Here is an 8,097-nt window from a genome sequence, read left to right on the forward strand (position 1 = left end):
AAATTACCTTAAAATGTTTGAAAATCACCTGAGATATGAAATACTTAATCTGGCCTCCAGGCAGCAACTCAGCTGTGGAAAAACATGTGCATATAGATTAATATTTCCAAAAATGGCTTTCTGTTTGGGGTTTGTAAGTTAAAGATTTCCTTTTTCTTGATTCTCTTTGTCCACTTATGAAGGTGAAAATTAAATCCAATATGAGATTAATTGATTTTTTTTATAATTTGTATGAAGTGAATGCAACTAATGCTATTTTTGTTGTTTTTTTTGTACTAGGTGATTTTTGTTGCTTTACCAAAGTTATGGTCATTTGTAGCAGTAATTTTTATTTTATTTTTATTTTAAATATGTCACAGTAGGGCGAAGACCTCGTACACTTCTTCCTTTGTACTAAGACCAAAAATTGTTTTATTTCAGTCACAAATTGTATACACTTGTATGTAAAAATAATATTTGAATCATTTGAACCTAGTATCGAAATAAGCTATTCTTTGATTTTTTTAAAAACCCTGTTAACTTCCAATAATTCACTGAGACTTTTATGTTTATCAAGTATTGAATTAAATGTTTCTTTATTTTATTGAATAATCTCATGGTAAAAAATAGGCCCTAAATAGTTGGTGGGTTTTTACAGTTTGTTGTCGGCCTGACAGCTGCATCATATTGTTGAATAATACTGTGACTGGACCAGCAGGTCCGCACTAACTTTCACCAGAGAAGAGCGGATCAGCCTTTTGTTGTTCAGCTCCTTTTGAGGTGGCTTACTGTACGTTACACTGAGCGTTATGTCACATCTTTGAATATTACATCACACTGCTGAGTCCACATTACAGCTACTCTGGTTGTTTGTGAAGTGTTGTGGAGCGACGCATATGTTCACACTGGACAAGGTTTAAGAATAATCAGGATTTGTTTTTGGCTTGTGTCCACGATGTAAAGCCTCAAAAACACTGTGTTTTTCTGTTTGTTTGCTTCCTTGCTTCTGTCTGAATCAATAAAATTATTTTTGATAAGGACTCATTGTTTTTGATCTGCCACTGAAACTTTAAGGGATAGTTCAGATTTTTTGAAGTGGGATTGTATGACATACTTATCCATATTAGTCAGTGTACTACAGGTGGTGGTCGGCACGCCTGCAGTTTGGAGAAGTAACAGCACTGGAGTTAAGTAATGTACTGCTTTGGATGGGGGAAGCAAAACATTTTTTAGCATCATAAAAAAAATCAATAGCAGTATAAGTGTGTGCTATATTTAGAATATTCCACTGCTTTACTTTGCCATCAGACAGCACTGTTTATGTTGAAAAAAGGAAAACTGAATCGATTATTTGCTCTGGTCAGAGACACCAGACTCCATTGACAAAAACAATAATTTAAAACACGAGTTGCTGGTCTACTGTTGGCTCGATTGGTTAATTTCTTTAAGTTATTGTGTGACTGTGGTGTTTTATGGGGAAGTTTGGATTCACCAAAGTTACACAAGAATATTAATGTATCATGGCAGCAGTATACCAGCAACTCATGGTCTGCAAGGTAAAAGTACTGTTTTTGTCAATGGAGTCTAGCTTTGATGAGAGCATAGAACTGAGCTATCCTTTTGAATATCTATCAGTCTAACTTTCTTTTTACCATATAACATGAATTAACAGTTCAGGGGTAAACCATTATCTTGTCTCTGATGTCAAAATATGTTTGGGGAACCTCCCAGATGTTTTCTGCCTAAATTTTGGCACAAACAAGTTTCTGTTTGTTTTTCTGTTTTGACCAAGACTACCAGGACATGAAGCAAGAAGGACCGGGGTGTTGCATGTAAAAATAGGGGGTTAGAGCATCCAAGGTTGAAGGAAAAAGCCTGTTGCCATCTGCTGTGCAGCGCAAGCTAAATCCTAACAATTTCATTGGGATTATAGCAAGTGAGTAATCCAGCTTTCCTTTAGGACTGGAGGGGAGAGATTACCCCGGAGGATTAGCTCCCTGCAGATAATAAACTTTATTAAAACGCAATCGGCTTTCGTGGGGCTTCTTCCCTCACACACTTGGAGGTGAGCTCCACAGGGGGTGGGCAAAATCTGCAGACCCTCGGGGAGGGTAACATGGGTGAGATGGTCGGGTGAGGTGGATGAAAGGGGGAGCACTGTGCGTGTGTATGTGTGTGAGGGATAAATGGACAGAGGGACAGAAGAGGACGTTTTGATGTCCAGATTACAACAAGCCCATCTGAAGGACGACCAATGCTTGATCTTGAGCTTTGTGTTTCCTGGAACACAGGCTTGAATTCCCTTGACTCTTGACCCATACCTCCACCCCCCACCTGTCTCACACACACACACACACACACAATACATACACACTGATCCCATCCGAAACCCCGCGGCATCTCTTTATCCAAACCACGTTTTCGGCATCAGCAGTATGTTTTGATGGTGAATTAGTTGAGTTAAGGCAGTCGATTCCTCTAACCATACACACACACATACACACACACACACACACACACACACACACACACACACATACACACACACACACACACACACACACATACATATACACACACACACACACACACACACACACACACACACAATAGGTTGATTAATAGCCCTACATTAAAGCAGAGGAGCATCAAGGCTGAGCAGCTGTGGTTCTGTGACTTAATCAAACTCTCAGATACTTTGAATTAGACCCTCAATGACACATTATGATTGCCAGAATGGATTGAGAAAAGCACAGTTTGTCACGGGGAAGCTTCTGTATGTTATTTATCCCTTTTTCAAACATTATCCAATATATCACCTGACAAATTTTAATATCAGGGTGGACAGTGATTTTTTTTTTTACTTTGGTAAATTGTCAAACTAAAGTTATGTGTCCTTCTCAAACTTTTGTGTGTGTTAAGTAACTATTTGTTTTGTTATATCTGACCGTAAAAAATAACATAATTCATATATTTTTTTCTATTTGAATCATATTGTGTCTTTTGGTTTAAGCACCTTTCTTGCACATCGGATCTGCTAATCGGTTTAAATGTTTACTTTTGTTTGTTGTGGGATGCTTTGTTCTGCTTACTCTACAGAAGCCTGTTATCAGGTGCCCTGAGCCTCACTGAGCTGAAAGTGTTGTGCTGGTTCAGACTAATGATGGTTAATGAGGGAGTTGGCAGCAATGTAATATCTGTCTGCAGCTTTGCCAATTAAGGCTGAGGTGAGCGGTTCACACTGAGGACAGAGGCTGCACATTTAAATCAAGGAACACTCAGAGCTTGATTTTGTGTCTGAAATCAGTAGAAGAATCTGTTTTTATAAAGTTTATATGCATGAATTCAATTTAAAGGGGCATTCCTGCAACAAAATGAAACACAACAGTAGAAAAGTAGTTCAGAAGTTATTTGTGAAACCACAATAATAATCAACAGAAAGTGTCTTAGTACAGTGTACCGTATTCTACTTTCCTAACCTTAAACAAGTGGTTTGTCACCTAACCTTTAGTAGTTCTGTCTCACAATATTTCCAACATGTTTAAAATGAGCACTGGTATTTTGTAAGGACATCATACAAACCATGTTCCATAAGTTTTATAAATAAATCATACAAAACTGCCCACGAGAATACATTTAAAAAAAAAATTAGACACCTCTGTTGGTCTAAGGGAATGCCCAAAGACTGAAAACTTCTGGAAGGATGTTATAAAATGTTAGTCAGAGTTTCAATTTGAGCAGTTCAGATGACTTTCTTCCAAACTTTGTTGTGTGTTTAGTCACCACAAAACAAATGTTGCACGCTAAGACATTGTTGTGTTATGAAAGCACAGACTGAAGGGTAAAAACCTCACCTTGCTGCCCTGTTGTTGTCTTCCATAAATTAGACAATGTGGGGTTTTATAGTCGCTCCTCTCCTGTATGCTCTCTGCCTCGATGTTTATTACCCCTCTGGTATTGATATTAAAATGCAGGAGGGGCCTGATGCATTTTTCTGTCATCTCTCTTTCTGACTTTAATAATACTATAAAGCTTCCTGCTGTGGACAGAAGGAAGGAGGGGGGTGGGGGGTGGGGGTGAATAAATTATGAAAAAGAGGTTAATATATGGTATTGGTATATATCACATCCAAACTAAGCCAGATCCCCTTTCAGTTTTAAACATTCAGCCTTTTAAAGGCAGGAGTCAAGTAGGGTCAGATCCATCTCATTTTACTGCTGAGTTCCCTCCCCCTTTCATCTGCTCAGCTCCCAAACATCTCATCCCTCCATCAGCGTGCTGGGATGCTGTTTGTCACTTTGCTGTGCTGCCAGTCAGTCGACCAGAAGAAACTAGAAGAAACCAAGTCTGTATTTATTTGTGTCTGATCGTGTGCAATCAATATCTGTCTGGCTGCGTGACTTCCTGTCCTCCCATGTTGGTTTGGGTGTTTTCAGTGACTGAAGGAGAAGTATCTTTGAATTTCGCAAATTGAAAGTCCTTGCAGTTCATCTGTGCAGAGTGGAGAGTGCAGAGCTGTGGACAGGAGGGAGGGAGGATCAATAACATCCTACTATCAACTGCATTTAGGCCTTGATAATATGCTCCACTGCACTGTTTTAATTTCAACACTAATCTGACCTTTACTTCTTCTCTTCTGTTTCTTGTCTTTTATGTTCTGGTCTCCTCCTCCTCCTCCTCCTGCAGACTTAGCATGCAGCTTACAGGAAGTGTAGGTGATGAAGTTGGAGAAGAGCCAACACTTGTCAGTCACATTGTTTTAATTCACTCAGCTGACTCTGCTCCTGTCATTGAAGTGGGAAGATTCGCTCCTCGCTTTCCTCAGGAAATCTTGAGTTTATAGAAGGAACTTTAGTATCTTTTTTGTTTGTATCAAAACAGGCTTCAGGCCCTTTGAGTTTAATATTTATATCAAATGTAAATAGCACAATATTGGGAGCTACAGTTAAGTTGCACTAATGAATGTAATTTCATTCAGTGCAGTAAAGGTGGGAAAAAAGTAAGAAAAAAAAATAAAGTGACAAAAACAGTGCCATATATATATATATATATATATATATATATTGTCTTTACACATAAACAAATTGAATAAATAATAATAATAATAATAATAATAATAATAATCTGCAGTAAAGTTACTCAAAATTAAACTGCAATAAATATCTGCGTTATATATTTGCTGTCAGAAAAAGATGCAGAGTTTGTCTTGATTTACTACTACTGCTACTACTACTAATAATAATAATAATAATTATATTATTAATGATAATGATAATAGTAAGAACGGCCTATACAAGCTTCGCCCTTGTGTCTTGAGAAGAATAAAACACTCCTCTGAGGTCAGTTTTTAAAAACTCCATCCAGTCTTTCATCAGGCTGGACTGTGTACAAGTTGAAATGAGCCTATTAGCGCCTCGTCTTAGCACCACAGGGTCAGGTTCAATCAGGGAATTGGAAAATATCATTTCTGACAGGAATAGATTTCGTTTGTTCAACCAATCTCTTCTACTAATTACCCAAATGGACAGGAGCTGTCAGGAGACAATAACTATTCCCTAATAGAATTTGCCCCCCAAGTGCAATTTAATTTTCTCCTCTCCGTGCAGCTCTCTCTGAAGGTTTCCCTCTCACTGTGCGCCTCTCTCCCTCTCTCTGCTCCTCGGACCAAATGCTCGGGGACACACGGTGCCATTGCTACCTGATGTTGTGTCAGTGGACGCCGGAGAGATCGTGGACTGACTGCTGCTGTTTCTCTGCCAGCTTCGGCTGAGAAAAAAACCTCCTGAGCTGCATGGAGGAGAAGAAGAGGAGGAGGAGGAGGAGGAGGCGAGCTGCGGTCATTAGGTAGGTCTGCACGGTGCTGTCATATATTAATGTTGCAAGCAACGAGGGAATCTGCAGCTCTCTAAAATATGCATCTTCCTGAAGTAAGGAGATATATATATATATATATATATATATATATATATATATATATATATATATATATATATATATATATATATATATATATATATATATATATATATATATATAATGCAATTTTTTGTAAGAGTGAATTGTGTTGTGTTGTGCTGTTGTGCAGTTATTTGCACACAAACAGAATGTGCGATGTGATCTCAGCATTTGCAATGAACATGTGCTGTTGTGCACTTTTTAAATATTAATTTATTCTTATTATATTTTGTGTGGGTGTGATTGACCTCTGTGAAATTGGTAATTATGTTCAGCATATTAATGCATAAATCCTGTATTTATACTCATATAGTAAATACAAATAATAATAAATGTAATTAATTAAATATGTGATGTGTTGGCTCGTGATGAAGCAGGTCTACCTGCTGCAAAATTATACATAATATATACATATATATATATATATATATATATATATATATATATATATATATATATATATATATATATATGACAGTACAGGGTGACACACACACACACACACACACACACACACACACACACCTGTATATTAAGCCTGCTCCCTCTGCACAGATGGATGTGTTTCTGTATTTCTGACTCTCTGCTCAGTAAGATGGATCTGTGGATCTCACATGTCAATGAACTCGTCCACTGAAATATTAGATCTAATTAGAGGTGGCTGGGTCAACGGCGGTGGCAAAGGAGTCGCCCTCTGCGTGAATTATTGCCCGAGAGCTGCTTCCTCTACACGCTTTTTTTCTCTCTTACAGTAACACAGAGATCCGTCATTTCACCTATCTCACAAAGTGCATTATTCTAATAATAATTTCACCATTATTCTTGCTTTCCATCTCTGTGTTTGAGTGCATTGTTTAAGGATAAAATATGATTTGATATTAAGCGAATTTTGATTTATTGATGAGGGGCTGTTGGTCCAGCAAAATAATAATGCAATAATAGAAAAATATATATATACATATATGTCGTTTATTTAAAATAATACAAAATCTTTTGCATGTTTTTTTTGATATCCTCTTTTTAAAAAATTGTTGTCATCTTGTGCAGTGTAAATATTTCTTGATGGATCCAAATGTGGATTTTTGTGTACTTTTCGGTCATTTAACGAGGGAAAACCCCTCATTTAGTGTCCCAGTAAAGCAGATGTGTGCCCTCACATCTTTTCTCTTTCTGCATTTTGCATCCGTCAATTATTCTAATTGTGTTGCCCTTTGCTGACAGGTTAAGAGCATTTTTATCTGCATTGTTTTCCAGGGCAGCAGCTAAAGAGGTCTCGATACCAACAATCAGAGTAATTGAATAGTTGAATAAATTGAATGATCTTGAGGGGAAAAGTGTATAATGAAAATAAAGTAAAAGCAGATGATTCCTTTGGCCGCACATGCACGCCATGTATGGATGGATGGATGGTGGGAACACCTGCAGCTTTTGAATATAGTGGATAAAAAAAATTCCTGTAATATCCCAGTCTCCTTTTTTTAATCAGCTTGATGCGCGTTTCGTTTGACTAAATCACATTTGAAACATTAACCACACAAGCGAGCGGCTTATGGGATTGTGGCTCTGTCCGCTATATAAATGCTGTGTGACAATAGAATAAGAGTCCGGAGTTGGAAATATGCTGAAAAAGATGGGAGGATGAATCAGCATCATGTAGCAGACAAAATGTTGAGCTGTACCTGCTTGAATTAGAGACAGGCAAAAAAAAAAAAAAAAACACATTTTCCAAAGTTTCCTTTTTTAAAATAATTTGTATACACACTCACTACATTGATTACCATTATATTGCTAACTGATATGAAAATTACGTTTTAAAAAAAATAATATTTGAAAACATTATTTCCACGAAAAAAATAATTAAACAGTTAACATTAAATAGTTTGCCTCTTTTTTAGTATATATATATATATATATATATATATATATATATATATATATATAATATATATACCTATTTTAACCCTTTTTTAAATGATATCAGTAAATTACTATTTCGCCCATAGTATTGGGATTGTTTCGATAATTATTATTATTATTGTTATTAGAAGTAGTAGTAGTTTTAGTAGTATTGTTATTATTATGAATTTATGTTCAAAATGATAATATTCGTGTTGAAAAAAAAATCCTGAAATTAAATTAGGCTATATTATGATTAATTTGAAT

This window comes from Centropristis striata, chromosome 9 (assembly GCF_030273125.1).
Source record: "Centropristis striata isolate RG_2023a ecotype Rhode Island chromosome 9, C.striata_1.0, whole genome shotgun sequence".
NCBI lineage: Eukaryota > Metazoa > Chordata > Actinopteri > Perciformes > Serranidae > Centropristis > Centropristis striata.